Genomic DNA, 16,355 nt, shown 5'->3' with positions numbered 1-16,355 from the left:
CAATAGCTTTCAAGATGAATTTCGCCCTCCACTAGCTTTTCCACACTTAGTAGAAATTTGCTCCACTCCTCTGGATTTCGTTCCTCAAATTGCTCTCCAATTTCGCACTTGAAAGGATGATTGAATGATTTGAATTGTGAAACAACACCTCCAATATATAGAGCGCTCACCTTCTACATCTCTCCATAGGCCGACTTGGTGAAAATAGGCCAAAATAAACAAAAATTAATAAAAGAAGAGGCCGACTTTTATAAAAAATATTAAAATAATACCCCAAGCGCTCTAATTTTAAATTTAATTTAATAATAATTAATTTTAAATGCCTTTATAATTAAAAATTTTGATTTTTTAAAGGCTTAAATTAATTATTAAATATCAACACACCTTTATTAAATGCCAACTTAATTAGAATATTTCAAGGTTTTAGCGAATTTGGCATTTAATATGAGTTTTTCAAAGTACGTGCTCAAGCATGGGAAAATAGTAGACATGAATAACATCGCTCTGGTCCCTTGGAGAGGGACGGGAGCGCCCATACATTTTAGACCTCGCATTTCTAGTTTTTTACGTTCAAAATCCCATCCTTGACGTTCAAAATGGCACTCTTATTGGGCACCTTGAGTTTAATTCATGCGACCTTTGGAAGGAGCTTGCTTTAAAACATTTTTGCCCTGGTCCCTTGGTGAGGGACAGGAGCGATCCCACCTTTTGTCCTTAGACTTCATTTTCCAAATTGCCAATTCATGATGTGAGGTAGGCAATGATCATTATTGCTCGTTCTATGCATGCTTAACTCGTTTCTTCAAGACAAAATGAGCTCTTTCTGGGATTTTCGCCCTGGTCCTCCAGTGAAGGACAGGAGCGATTTTTGCATTTGAGCTTAAGATTGTTGATTCTTGGGGTCGATTCCTTGTTCATCGTCCTTTGAAAGGCATTTCCCATCTTGTATCACCTTGTCTTGGCATGGCCTTGGAGGAAGATTGTTGATTTTATAGAAATCGCCCTGGTCCTCCAGTGAAGGACAGGAGCGATTTTTAGTCCATAGCACAAATTCTTAACCACATCAATATCTAATTTCCTTCAAGGCACAAAACATCATTCCTTATTCCATCTTGAGTCTTGGAAACGAAAGTAGCATTCCAAAATTAGGCATATTTGAAGGTTTCGCTCTGGTCCCTTGGTGAGGGACAGGAGCGCCCTAGCCATTTTTCATCAAGTTTTGTGGTCTTTGCAACTTCGTTCTTCCTTGAAGCACTTTAAATATCATTCCAATCTTATGCCTTGACCTGGATTCATCCCAATTTGGGAAGGAAGACATGATATTGTGTTTTTCGCCCTGGTCCCTTGGTGAGGGACAGGAGCGCCTTGGCCATTATGAGTTCACTTATGTTTTGCAAACTTTCAAAATTATCTTCAATGGATCGATTACGCCTTCCTTCATTCATGTCAAACTTGAAACTCGCCTTTCCTTTGCCAAAAATTTGTCTTGTGAGAAAATCGCTCTGGTCCCTTGGAGAGGGACAGGAGTGAACTTGTTACTTAGGTTGATTTTCTCCATTGTGGCCCATTCAAGTTATATTCAACGGGCAAAACATACTTCCCTTGTCCTCTTCAAATCGCGAAATCACTTAAATCTTGCAAGGATAATGTAAATTTGGATTTCAAGCTCCGGTCCTTCAGTGAGGGACAGGAGCGATTTTTGTCCTCAAGGCCAAATCATTACAATTTTCATCTCAAATTTCCTTTGCTGGGGAAGATACCATCCTTTTGCAAGCTATGAACAAGAGCCCAAATCCAAAAAAGGGTCCAAAAGGGTGTGTTCGAAGAAAATCGCTCTGGTCCCTTGGTGAGGGATAGGAGCGCCTTTATCTTTCTAGGCCAAAAGTTCAACCTTTCATTGCTAACGACTAAGTCTGGGTGTTCTATCATGTCGATTTCATCCTTCATTGCACCCTTGGCGCTCCAACTTGACCAATCAAGGCCAAGAATGACCTAAGTAAACCATTTCGCCTTGGTCCTTCAGTAGAGGACAGGAGCGAATTCACCCTAAACCTTCAAAATTTATCATTTTCGAGTCTTCAAAATCTTCAAAATCTTCAATTTACGTCTAATTATATCCCCTGGTGACCCTGCACAAAACAATTAAAACAAGTCAGTAACCAAGATGCACCAAATATCATTTTCGCCTTGGTCCCTGGGAGAGGGACAGGAGCGATTTTACCTTTATAAGCCAAAATATCCAAAATTTAGGTCTTCAGTCACTTCACAAGGCATAATTAGGTCATCTCCAAGGCCAGGAATCGGTTACCAAGCCTTCAAAAATTTGGTCAAAATTTACCTAGAAAAAAATGCACAATTCCATTCTCAAAAATGTTAACACTTAGACATAGCTTGAATTTTGCCCCCAAAAACCCTGACTGGACCTATCCTGAGACGTACCTGACCTTCCTGATAGGCTCATCCTATTTCAAAATTTGCAACCCTCGGGAGGATGCTTAATAACCTTCAAAAACTTGACTGGACTCGGCTTGAAAATATCCAATAGAAACCCCTAAGGCTTAACCCTAATAGAAACCCCTAAGGCTTAACCCTAGTCCAGACAACTCACTCACTTAATCAAAAACCCTAAGAGCAGAGAGAAGAACAGGCAAAAATAAAAGCAAAAAGAGGGGGTCCCCATTTTAATGGGGCGATGTGTGAAATGGTCACAATAGGCATACATAGATGAGTTATTTGAGACCCGATGCTAGCATGCCATCGAACAGTTGTGAAGGGCATGGTTGTAATTAAAAAACCTTTACCATCATAAAATGTGGTAGGTGGTAGGCTTGAAACCTATTATGTATGGTCAAACAAGATGAACAGTTAAGGATTGTATTTTTTATACCAACAGCCTATAGATGTTCAGAGAAGCTTTCTCAAAATGCTGAAATCCTAAGTTATTGGTTCAGTCAGGAAAAGCCCAAGATCTGGGTCCCCTATGGGTAGAATAGAGTCGTACATAATGGACCAGATTCATTTGGATTAGCCCTGAAGTGAATTTGGGGAACCGAGGTACATCCTGTGGTATCCACAGCGAACCCAAGAAGAACCAGCCCTTTTTTCATAATTTAAATATTTTTAAACCTAGTTTGACTTTTTAACCTACAAAAACCTAACTGTAAAATTGACCTCGAAAGACATTGAAACACAAAAACAAAGTCATTTTCACTTATATAAAAAACAAAAGACACAAATCAAATGCACTTGTTCTATTTTCATTTTTGCTTGTTCCAAAATAATTGGATTGCTAGCATTTGTTCTATTTTCATTTTTGCTTGTTCCAAAATAATTGGATTGCTATTCCTACACGTGTAAGAGCTCATTTGCTGCCAAGGAGATCATGTAGGAATATTCTTTGATTGTAGATAAATTTTTATGTTTTTCCAAACTTGTTGCCATAGGGATTACAATGGCTGCTAGTTCCAGCATTGTGAGCCAATTCTGCTTCAAAACAGACCCAAATTAATTGATCATGGAAGGTTCCAAAGTAATTGGATTGCTATTCCTACACGTGTAAGAGCTCATTTGCTGCCAAGGAGATCATGTAGGAATATTCTTTGATTGTAGATAAATTTTTATGGTTTTCCAAACTTGTTGCCATAGGGATTATAATGGCAGCTAGTTCCAGCATTGTGAGCCAATTCTGCTTCAAAACAGACCCAAATTAATTGATCATGGAAGGTTCTAAAGTAATTGGATTGCTATTCCTACACGTGTAAGAGCTCATTTGCTGCCAGGGAGATCATATGGGAATATTCTTTGATTGTAGATAAATTTTTATGGTTTTACAAACTTGTTGCCATAGGGATTACAATGGCAGCTAGTTCCAGCATTGTGAGCCAATTCTGCTTCAAAACAGACCCAAATTAATTATTGTGGAAGTATGTGGACATTATATAACACATTCCAAGTGGTGGAGAATTTTTTTGGGTTTGCAATGGATGTGTTTTGAAATATGCAAGCCCATATAGTGGGGCGAAAGCCCATTTGTGTGGTATATTCTTAGAGAAGGCAGCAAAGCTTGCCCAGGCAAGAAGTTTGCTACTGTGACAATTTATTAAATTTTCTAAAATATTAGAAAAGAGTAGAAGAAGCAAATGCTTATAAAACAAGTAACCCATTGGCAAGAAGAGTATCCTGAGCAATTAGAATCCCTTCTGATGTATCATAGAAAGATAGCCAATTAATGCAAAAATATAGAAAGACTAATAACAAAGATTTATTTATTCATTTGACAATTTATGACAGTCCACAAAAGAAGAATCATTCAAAATAAGTCACTGGATGTTACATAGATTGGGATCCTAGGATGAAGCATAATGCTTGTTGGACCTTTAGACACCAAATTCTTTATGCTGTTACTTTATGATAATGATTGCTGGTGAGGATTTCCATTCTCCATTATATGCTGTAAGCAACACGTGTAACTTTCCTCAAGTATTGTTTATGTCCATAGTAGCAAAAATCTAATGGGGAAAAAATTGGGGATTTAAATGCGAAAAAATTGGGAAAAAAATCAGATTTAAAAACACGTTAAAAAAGTTGAGAAGTCCATTTGTGTGGTATTCGTAGAGAAGGCATCAAATCTTGCCCAGACAAGAAGGATGCTCCTGTGACAACATATAAAGTTTTCTAAAATATTAGAGAACAGTATAAGTAAATGCCTATGGAACAAGTATCCCTTTGGCAAGAAGAGAATCCAGAGCAATTAGGACCCCTCCTGAAGTATTCCTACCTCAAAACATTAAAATAAATAAATAAATATAGAAAGATTAATAACAGAAGACTTATTTATTCCTTTGACAACTTATGACAATCCACAAAAGAAGAATCATTCAAAATAAGTCAATGGATGTTACATAGATTGGGATCCTAGGATGAAGCAGAATACTTGTTGGACCTTAGACACCCAATTCTATCCTGCTGTCACCATATGATAATGATTGCTAGTGAGGGTTTCCATTCTCCATTATATGCTGTAAGCGACATGTGTAACTTCCCTCAAGTATTGTTTTATGATCATAGTAGCAAAAATCTTTTGGGGAAAAAAATTGGCAAACAGTTAAGAGTTAAATGGTCACAAATATGCATTTTGAAAGATTCAAGATACAAAGCCAAGTCAGACTCAAACGCTTTGTTAAAAACTTAAACTTTCAAATTTAGTCAAAGTACTGACTCATAAAGCAGAAGTAGAAGATAGACACAAAACACACATAATATCAAAATAATCATACAAAATCACAAGGACCAAATTATGGCACAAAGTTTGGATATCTTGGTGCAATGCTGGGTTACATATAAACAACAGGCTGTTGTTTTTATGCAGCCAAGGGTTTGTCTACAGTATGAGAGAAGAATAAAATGTCATGAAGACAAAGATGATCTACACATAACATTACCTCTTCACTTCTAATGTTGAGACTGTAAAAAAATGAAACTATAGTATTGTCTTATTCATCAAGCAAAGCAATGATGTGACATAGAGCTTAAATTAGCATTAAATTCAAGCCATTTAACTAGGAATACATATTATTTCTTTCCAAAGAACTAATTTACAAGGTTATCATTGTCTATCTTTCAAATGCTGTTTTGGCCAAATAACCAACCAACTTTCACAATGACAATTTAGTTATGCAGAAAATCAAAATAATTTGACACAAAATTAAACCAAGATGAGAAGTAGACATAAAATATTAAGTAGAGACAAGGAGCTAAAATATAACCTCAAAATATAGACCATTTACCCCTCATAACAATAAACTACTCTCTTTGGATGAAAGCCCCATCAAAGTCAAATAGATTTAATGTTTTTAATCTTGTTTATTTTAAATTGAAAGATCTTTGTGATGTTTACATTGAAATTTTTATTTCACATTCGATCTAGATAAGTAGACAAAAAATTAAATCATGTGCGACAGTGTATTGATGGCATTGACAAAAATCCTAGCATCTGAATATAGATAAAATTAAACCTTGATAAAGTAGACACAACATATGAAGTATGAATAATGTAAATACTATCTCTTTGGTTGGAAGCCCCACCAAAATAAAATAGATTTAGTGTTTTTTATCTTGTTAATTTAAATTGAAAGTTTCTTATGTATACATTGAAAATTTTATTTAACAAATTATTCATCTGGTTGCATGGGGTGGTTGAATTTTGTGTAAATATTATTTATATAACATGAAGAAAGAGTATTTATTTGCAGCAGTGTTGCAACAAAAAATTTGCTTACCTTTGTGTTTAAAAAGTTTGCAACTAGTTGTGCTTTCTATGCATGTCCCAAGTTCTCATTTGTAGTTGTGCCATAAAAAAATCATGGGTTTGTGTTATTTATGAAATATTTTGTCATTTTGCAGGTTTTGAGCATTTCACAGGTTGGTTGGAGATTGATTAAAGTTCTAGATGCAATTTTAATGCGAAACAATTGTTGAAAATCACAGTCAATCGTTTTTAAAAAGATGGGATTTGGAAAAAAATTCGTGGACCAATTCGCAAAAAATTGGGTATAATCAGAATTCTTTGGATATTTTTGGTTCTATGGTTTTATCTACTTCACTCACAAATAAAGGTTTTTGATTTCAAAAAGGATACTCCCTCCTCATTTGCGACGCTACCTATACTCTCAACCTAAGCAATCCACAAATAATGGGGATTAATCCCATATTTATTGCTGGTTAATTGACCAGTGATCAATCATTCCCCAAGATTTCAAGGAGCTAACTGATTGCATGACTCCTAACTTAATTGCAGGTAATTGATGCAGCATACAACCAAAAGGAAGATATAACTGCAGCATCCCACCTATTTAAGGATACTCTAACAACTAGTTGATTGAGCCACATTCTAACTGCAAGACTAACTACTTCCAACTGTTGGCAATAGATCCAATCAACATACACTATGCGTTGGTTGCCAACTCAGTATTGGCGGCTCATAAAGGGGACATTACACCTCCTCGTCCATCTATTCCTAAAGTTGTGGTAAAGAGCCACCTATTTTTGGTCACACATGAAGAGAGCCTGCTACACATATGACAACGAAATTGGAGAAGTCATTTAAAATTGAATTTTGAGAGATTGTCGATCAACTCATTGCAATATGCATCAATGCAAATGATTTGGCTGTCAACATTGTTCTCTTAGCATATTGACAAGATATGGAGAGGAAAATTAATGACCCTCCAAAGGGTACAAGGGCCTAGTTTTTGAGGTGTGTATTGCTTTAGTGGCAAAGGAGTGAAACTTGTAGAAGATACATTGAAGATCATTAAGAATTTGTGGGTTGAGATGATGGTATCAATCATTTCCAATGGATGGAAGGATGCTAAAAATCAACCTTTGGTCAATGTGATCATAGTGTCTTTTAAACAAGCAATGTTTTTTTGAAAGCTTCGGATTATGAGGTGTAAATAAAAAATACACAATTTATAGTTGACATCTTTATTGGGGCCATTGACGACGTGGGGTTAAATAACATTATTTAAGTCATAATAGACGATGTGAAATTTTCTATAGTTGTTTGTTTGTTGAGATGTTATTGGCACATTTTTTGACACCTTGTGTTGCCCACTCGTTCAACCTTATGTTACAATTAGAAAAGATGGGCAACAAAATTGATTAGATCAAACATGTGTTTGTGGCTAAAGAGATCTATCTCAAAATTGGAGTTGCTGAAAATAAGTGAAACAATAAAATTTTATTTTTCACTTTAGTAAATTATTTTATAAAGTTATCTTATCTTTTTTGTTTTCATTCTTTATTTTTAAATTTGGAATAGGTTGTTGAGTTTTCAACACAATCTCCTTGAGATAACTTGTGAAAGTTCGAGAGAGACTTTCTAGCATGGTCATCAACCAACTTTGATCCATATGAAAACAATCATGTAGTGAGAGGGTAGTGAATATTAAGCAAATGATTTTAGATGACATTTGGTGGGATTGTGTGGAATTTCTTCTTAATTTCATTCAGCCCATTATATTGACATTTTAAAGCCATTTATGTAAAGTATATGGTGGCATCAATTCAATGTTTGAGAAAATGAAGATTGCTGAGAAAGAACATCTCAAAGACACTTTTTTCAAACATGCGTAAACAATTCTTATTGAATGATGGAATAAAATGATCACTCCACTGCATCTTCTTGCCTTTGCATAGACTCAAAAATACTATAGCATTAAGTTTCTATCTTTGTCGAGGAGGATTACACCGTACAGAGATGTAGAAGTCAGCGAAGGGTACAACCCAGCATTTGATAGACTCTTCCTTAATCTTGATTTGGAGGATGTAGTCACAAACGAGTTTGCTGATTTTAGCACAGTATAATGATCAAAGTGTTTATACACTTGAGTTAATTAGAAACACGCTCACTATTGATGGTATCTCCATGTCTAAACATTCAACACTTGCAACCTCTTTCAATCAAAGTCTTTTCCAAAAGTTTTTTAATAATCTTAAATTGTTTAAATTTGATTTTTTTCTTTTATTTTTCTTGTGTTTGAAATTTCATTTATAAATCAAACTTTTAGTATTTGCCTCAATAGGATTTCAGTTCATCTTCATCTAAGCACAAATGGAGTACAAACTCCTCCATCCACTCATTTAAGTGAAACTCGTTGGCATAAAAAAAATAAGTACACTCCAACTTCCATTTCCACAAACAAAATGACTACAGGGAAGAGGGAACGATGTTGTGGAACATAGAGCAAGAGCATGTTGACTTGGTTCCTTCCATTGCTCAATGATCTTCATTTTTTGAGGACTCAGATAATTAGCATACTTTTAGTGCAAGTATGCGTGGCACTTCTTGTGAATTTGTAATATACCTACATCATCTAATGTTTTTATATTGGTAAATGCAGGTTTGAAAGGACCTGTACCTTTGTACAACAGAACAGCCAAACAGCGGACAGAACAAGTGCCCTGAATAGTATTGAACCCTTGTAAGCTACCTATATCATCTACATCTAACGTTAATGATGATGATTTTTATGAAGATCCATATAACTCAGATTGCTGATTTTATTATTTTAGCACTGAACAACGAACATTTGAGTTTGATAAATTGACATCAAAGTAGTATTTTTAATTTTTAGTGGTAGTTTATGTTTATCGTGTGCATGCAATTGTGATATTTTGAACTTAATTTTTGTTTTCAGACTGCAAATATTTATATATTTATGATTATTGTATAGTTTTGTATGAATATAGCTAAAAAAACTTGACCCTAATTTTTTTTCCACATTGGCATACCTGAACTTGAAGTGGTAACTTAGCTGAAATCCTTTCCACAAAATTTTCTATAAGCTACATTGTTAATGATTTTCAAGAACTGAGAATTACACATACTTGTCATCCCAATATGCCAATCGTTATGATAACTTACACCTGCCAGACCATAGGATATCCACTGTGCCTTACAACAATCACTTTCCTTACATGCAGAGACAGCATATATCCCTTTCATGTTGTCAAGATATCTAGACTTGACTCAAAATCCTCTATCTGCTGAGCATTCTTGTCTGAAATCAATCAAAAGCTGTCCTGTATTGGGAGTTGAACCAGTGAGTTGAATCACAATGTCACCCTGTTAGCACCTGTTAAGGTTTGATCAGATCTAGAGGTTATGGTATTTTAATTTTTCTAAGATATTGATCACAAAGTCTTTATAATTTCTTCTTGAATATTAAGTATTAACATATATATATGTCAATTTGCAGAAATTATAATATCAATACTGATGATATGGAGAAGTAAACAAAATAAAGAGATTGTAATTGTTGTCCTCATTTTTGTTTCCAAAAATGAAGGACCACTACATGAAATTTTTGTGAAAAAATGAAAAATTTTACTCTATGGCATGCTTCCCGAGGCAGAATTTTGACTAATCCTTGGACTAGTTTAATCCTCAGTCCATCCTCAAACTGCGTTTCGAATTTCGTCAAATTCTGGGTTCGTTTGCTATGTCTTTCCTTCAATTTCGGGTTTTAAAATCCCGACTGCAGGTGGAGAATTTTCTTCAAACTGCAAGTTTTAATGATATTCATTGTTTTGGTCTTTGTAGGGGAATTTTTGGCTTATTACATGTGCACTTTTATTTAAAATATGTTACTTGTAATTTGTTTTAAATTTCCCTTTTATTGTAGTTATCTTTTTAATTGTTTTTTGGTCTTGTTTAGTTAAAATAGGGATTTTTTGGCTCAATTACAAGTAAACTTGCAGTTTGGTATAAAAACCCCTACTTTAATGGTTTTTACATGTAATAAGGATTTTAAATCCCCATTACATATGTGCAAGCCTTTTTAACTTGTTGTAGGGATTTTATTTCCCTTTTACAAGTAATTAAAACTTACATTTCTCTCCAAAAAACCCGAATTGCAAGGAAAAACGGTTTTTGAACATTTCAAGGCAATTTTTGTGGAGAAATTGTTGGAGGAGGAAGGCGTTTTGGCTTGCATCCTATTTTCATGCATTCTTGGACACCTTTCACGCCATATGGAGGTTGCATTGACTGGTTTTTCGCCCTAAATCAGCAATCACGTTTTTCTTTAATGCCACATTTTGGTTGATTAAATCTCCAACATGCTGCAATCTCCTAAATCGTTTTGCCCTCTCTCACCTAGGCGTGGAGTTTGAGAGGAGTTTTGAGCTATTTAATGATGCCGTTGAAGATGCTTTTGGTGGCCACGTTTTTCTCCACGTGATTCCTTTGGCCGCGTTTTGCAAAGACTTGACACCATTTCTTCTACTCCTCCTTAGGCGTTTTGCTATAACCCTCTTGGGTGTGCTCTCTCATTGGCATTTTGGCCCTCCAAATTTGGGATTGCTGCTACATTTATCAGTTTGGGGCATTTTTGCAAAAATGTGTTAAGGGTTTGGCATTGCGAATTGCTTCTTTTTTTTGGTCTTCCTTCTTTTTTCCAAAAATTGGTTGCATTTTTGGAGAAGCTTTTGCATTTTCAAGAAAGGTATGTTCTCTTTCCTTTCTTTCCTTCTTTTTGCTATTTTCTTCCTCTCTTAGTTTTCTTTTTTAGTTGCATTTTTGGCATGTGTTGTTCTTCCCCCAAAAATCGGTTTTTGTGAGAGAAATCTTCCCTTGGTATGCAATTTTTGAATTGCATTGTTCTTCCCAAAATTCCCTCTTTACTTGTATTCGGGATTTTTAATCCCGACTACAAGTTCGCTGGAAATTCTTGTTCTTCCCCTACGGTTAAGGAATTTAACCATTTTTGGTTAAAATTCCAAGTTGAAAAGTGTGAAATACCCCTTCCTTGCAAATTCGGGTTTTGAAAACCGGATTACATGCTGAAAAGTTCTTCCCATTTTCATGAAAATGACTTTCCCGGATTTTCCTTTTTCTATCCATTCATGTTCCCCATATCCGTACTTTCCATTTCCGTCATTTCCCACGAGTCAAAATCTCATTTTTCGTCCATTTCTCCATTTGCGAATTTACAAGTGTACTTGTATTCAGGTTTTAAAACCCCGATTATATGTATGTCCTTTCAAACTTGTATACTTGCGAAAATTCCCCCAAGATCCGAAATTGGTCAAAGTCAAGATTTTCCCATTTCTACATATTTCCCCTCTTCCTCTCACAAAATCGTAAAGTTCAAGAATCAAAGTTTTACCCATTTGGAGAAGGAAGAATGATATTTGCAGCTGACTATGATGTTGCCTTAACTCTTTTAAGTCTTCATCACAGTATTCCAGATTCACAATCAATGTCAGATTTGCCGGCATCTCCAACTCCAAAGAAGATGAAATACAAATATGACAAATACCAGAACGAGGTTGCACCTTCCCAGGTTTCTTCTCCTTTGGATCGCATCAGAGACACAGAAATAGGGCATGTTGATATGTCAGAATTCGTCAAAAGGGTAGAAGATCCACAGGATAATAACTTGCAGCGGCTGTTGGACAGCCATATCCACCATGCATCTTCTTTCCCGGTGGCTGCCCTAGAACCTGAGTTCATTCTTGCATGCGCCCATCATTTTGACAAAGAGTCAAGAGTCATCAAAAATGATGATGGCGAAGCTATAATCTGTCTTGATGCAGATACAATCGAGAAAGTCTTCAGAATACCTCCTGCACCTGTTTATATGGAAATCTCCAAAGAAAGTGCAGCAGAGTATTATGTGAAGAGGGAAAAAGATTGCAAGCGACACATCAATAGGTGGATCCAAGAGCCACGAGCCTCCTTCTCAAGGTGGGCGAAGTTGTACCGCTGCGATTTCAAATGGGAGATTGGAGACACCATAACCCTCCTCAGCAGGATGATGGGCCTTGAGCATTCCAATGTCTTTGAGCCATGGATGTACCGGTTCATCATGTTCATACGACAATCTCATCACATTTCATGGGGAGAAGTCATCAGCGATGCTTTGTGCGAACAACTTGCAGCAGTTCCTACCACCATGTCCTTTTTCATGAATTCATATTTGATATATTTGGCAGCATCACTTAGACACTTTCTAGGTCTTTCTACCAAGGGTGATCGCTCACTTATACCAGTTTGGGAATATTATGACCAGTTGCCATTGAGACCCAGCAGACTGCATTTCAGAAGAGTCCAAGATGCATTCTTCGGATATTTCATGTGTCAGTTTGATAGAAATCTCAGGAACAAGAGAGTATCAGATGAGGCCTGGGATAAGGTGTGCGAGTATGGATGTTTGTTTTTGCAGTTTCCCACCTTCACCTATATGAGGATCGGATGCTATGATGGTCAGCCATATATGCTTCCTAGATACCCAACTGATAAGATCATTTTTATGGAGTTGGAAAGACAGATCATGGCTGTTCACACTTTTCAGTCTGCTAGGCACAAGGTTGGAATGGGGATCTCTACCACAAACCCATTGAAAATCGGTCGGTATTCCCTTGTCACATCTGTGAAGGCTAAGGCCATGGAGACTGAATTGCAGGAAATCAAGCTCAAAAGGTTTAAACGTAGAGCTGATTTTGATTATAGGGGTATGAAGGAGAAGATCAATAAATCCTTTGTGCATGTTCATCGCATTGAAGACATTTGGGTAAATCTCCGCACAGAAGCTGAAGTTCTGAAGATGGATTACTGGAGGCTCGTTATTGAGCAAATTGTTGATTTGAACTTGGCGGATATCCCACAAGGGGTGATTGATGACGGGCATATACTTGATCCTGAATACATTTCACGGAGGGTTGAGGAAGCTCCACTCCCTTTGATCCAATGGTCACACAAGGAGTGCATATCCATCCTTGACAGATTTCAGCCTATCTTGGCCAACACCAACGCATGGCTGAAAAGTAATGCTGTTAGACTTATAAAAATCAAGGTTGGTAAAGAAGATGATTCTACGGGGCCTCTTGGACGGAAGTCTGAGATTCAAATTGACAAAAAGGAGGGTGCTTCATCTTCGGGCACAAGGATCAAGTTGCGAGTCAGTTGTGCATTAGTGCTTCCTCTTGAGGAGACAACTATTCATGGGAAGAAAAAATCACGATTCCATGTACAGGTAATTGATCTGGAAAATCCAGAAAAGGGGTAACAATCTGATGATGCTCCCAAATCTCCAGTTTCAGACTTGCCTCATGAGATCATTCCACTAGTTTCCATTGAGATGCCTCTTTCTCCTCTTGATTTACTTGTGGATGAATCTCCTCATAATGCAATTCCCATTTCAGCATACGAGCCATCTCCTGATCATCAACAAGAGAGTGTGTTGAAAGTTCCTGAGAATATTCCTACTTGCATCCAGTTATCAAAAATTGATACTTCCACTTTTGGTTTTGAAGAATTCATGAGGCAATCTTCATGCCCATTGGTAACTGAGCAAACCGTGGTCGCTGTCCAAACAGATACTCCCCCCAGGATGACCACGGTGATTCAAATAGAAACCGCTTCTCCTTTGCCTACAACTGCTATTGGAGGGGAGTTGATGACTTTGCCTCCATGGCTTAGTTCTTTCACCCCGAAGAGGAAGAAGCAAGAAATCTCACCTGATGCCTTTGACTATCAGCAACTGAAACAGTCCAGATCCAAAGTTGCTAAGAAGGCCAAGACTATCTCAAGAGTAACTGTTGACAGTAACAAGATGAAGGTAGCTGAAATTGTGGAACCTATTGCAGATAAGCCACTTGATGAAATGTCAGCTGCTGATTATAAGGTTACAAGGATAGAGTTGGGAAAACAGATGCATGAGGTCATTAAACATGATGCTCAGTTTTCTGTTGCCTCATTGGTGCAAAGGTGTGATGAGCTTCTAGCGAAGAAAGACAAGCTAGAAGAGGAAAACCGACAGCTTATGGCAGCCATTTATAAAATCACAAAACCTGCTGCTGAAGGGAGTAACTCCATAGGTTCTTCTGGTTCCCAAGAATCGATTCGTGGAGTGGAAAGGGCTGCTCAAAAGGTACAAGCATTGGATTCCTGGGTTGATCAGCTTCACGATCTATGTGCACAGGTAATGAAATTTTTTTTCCAGATAATGTCTAAGTTGGAGACCATTGAGGTGAAACTGGATTAGACTTCTAACACTTTAAAAAAGAATCTGGAAAGTGTTGAAAAAAGTTTGACAATCTGGCGTACCATGCCCCAACAACAGCTGAGCGTTCTACAAGAGCACGCCATCATCTCTTCCAGGGTCATGTACTTGGAATTTGAAGTACTCCTGGAAAACAAGACCCTTGTTCTTAAATCCCTCATTGAGGAGATCGGTGATGCAAGGAGATTCTGGGGTGAAGTTTTCCGAGATATTGTCTCACATTGTGAAAGGGCCTCTTGCAACATAGTAAGTTAGGATGGAGAGCTGATTCCAAAAGAAGAAGTTCTTGCTGATTTACAGATGAGGATTCATAATGAATGGAGGAGCGAACAATTCTCGGCCGCTTCAATTCAGACATTGATGAAACACCAAGTCTTTCTGCATGAAATCCAATCTATCCTGGATAAAAACAATTCTACAGTCCTTCGGTGTCACGACACCATTGTGAAGACTATGGTTGTTGCCAAGAACACCCATGAACCGAATCCCGAGGAACTACAAACGAGCATCCAAAAATTTTGAGGATTTGTGTCTTCACAAAATGTGACTTAAGTGTTTTTCAACACTTAGTTGAATTTTCCCTCTTTTGTAATCTTTAATTGTAATTTTGTTTTGATAAGTTACATGTAAAAGTATTTTTTGTAAAACGCAAGTTACACATTACTTGCACCTTTGTAATTACATGTAAGGCAACTACAAGTTGTGTTCGATTAGGACTGTAGTTGGAATAAGTCTTAGTTAGTTGGAATAACTCTTAGTTAGTTATTGAAGTCTCAGTTAGTTATTGAATGAGTCTTGGTGGTTGAGAGAATCTCTCAAGTTAGTTAGGATCCTCCCACCTTTTTCTCAAGGCTCCTTTTCTATAAATGCTTGAAGGGTCTATTGTAATTTTTATCTTTTGGAAAGCAATCAAAAACTCTGCCAAATTTTCAGCAAGAAGTCTTTGAGCTTCTGTATGTGAATTGAAGGTTTTGAAGAATAATAAAGAAGGATTACTCAAGTTTTGAGTCTTTAAGCTACATGTTTGAGTTTGAATCTTTTTATTTCTTCTATGCAAAGTGTTTCTAAAGGAGCTTAGTCCAATCTGATTTGAAGTCTTTGAGCTGCAAGTAGAGAAGATTAATTAAAATAGGAAAATTTGTAGAAGGAGCAGCAAGTCTTTGAGCTTGCGTCTATTATTGAGGAAAAATTACTGTTTGATAAGAAATAGCAGCAAGTCTTCGAGCTTGCATAAAAACTTGTCTCTGTGTTGAAAGAATAGATTATTCCAGTTTTTGAGCTGTTGTTTTTTATTCATTGTAAAATTTAGTATAGCAAATGGTAGATAGGACTTCCAATAGTCAAGTCTTTGAGCTTGATATTGCTGTCCCGTCCCAAAGGAAGTGACGGAAGTCTTTGCGCTTTCAGGAAACTTCATTTCCTTTCTCTCATTTCACTTGAAAGTGGTTACTGCTGTTCATATTCAATCATATCATTTTCTGTGAAGAGAAAAGGATATTGTCTTTCTTGAAAAAAGAAGAAAGATTGTTGTCCCATCCTATTTTATTTTCAAAGTTGTAGTTAGATAGGGGGAGCCTTCCCTTAATTAGGAGAGTTTTTACTCGTGTGCTGTGGTTGAAACCACAATTTTGTATATTTCCCCAAGTGAACAAAATTTTCAACCAACATTAATGCAGATCATAATGGTATATATAATGCTGCTGATAAATGTTTAATCCAACGATTCCAAAATATATATTTTGCTGTAACTTGTTCGACACTTATTGATTTCGGTACCTCCCAAGT

The 16,355-nt window shown here is 36.7% G+C and overlaps 1 protein-coding gene across 4 annotated transcripts in view; it reads left to right on the top strand.

Moving 5' to 3' along the window:
- The window catches only part of LOC131055018 (serine/threonine-protein kinase AFC2), a 42,150-nt gene that overhangs the window by 8,507 nt on the left and 17,288 nt on the right, over positions 1-16,355 (top strand). The window contains exons 14-15 of one of the 4 annotated variants that reach the window (XR_009358282.1): positions 6,403-6,420; positions 8,904-8,984. The gene's annotated coding sequence lies outside the window, so the exon portion shown is untranslated. Of the gene's footprint in view, positions 1-6,402; positions 8,985-16,355 lie in introns of all 4 variants that reach the window. The other 3 variants (XR_009358281.1, XR_009358280.1, XR_009358279.1) reach the window with 3 other exon arrangements.

The sequence above is a fragment of the Cryptomeria japonica genome, chromosome 6, assembly GCF_030272615.1.
Source record: "Cryptomeria japonica chromosome 6, Sugi_1.0, whole genome shotgun sequence".
NCBI classification, from domain to species: Eukaryota; Viridiplantae; Streptophyta; class Pinopsida; order Cupressales; family Cupressaceae; genus Cryptomeria; species Cryptomeria japonica.
Note: the sequence above shows the minus strand (reverse complement) of the source record. Positions and strands in the feature narration are given on the sequence as shown.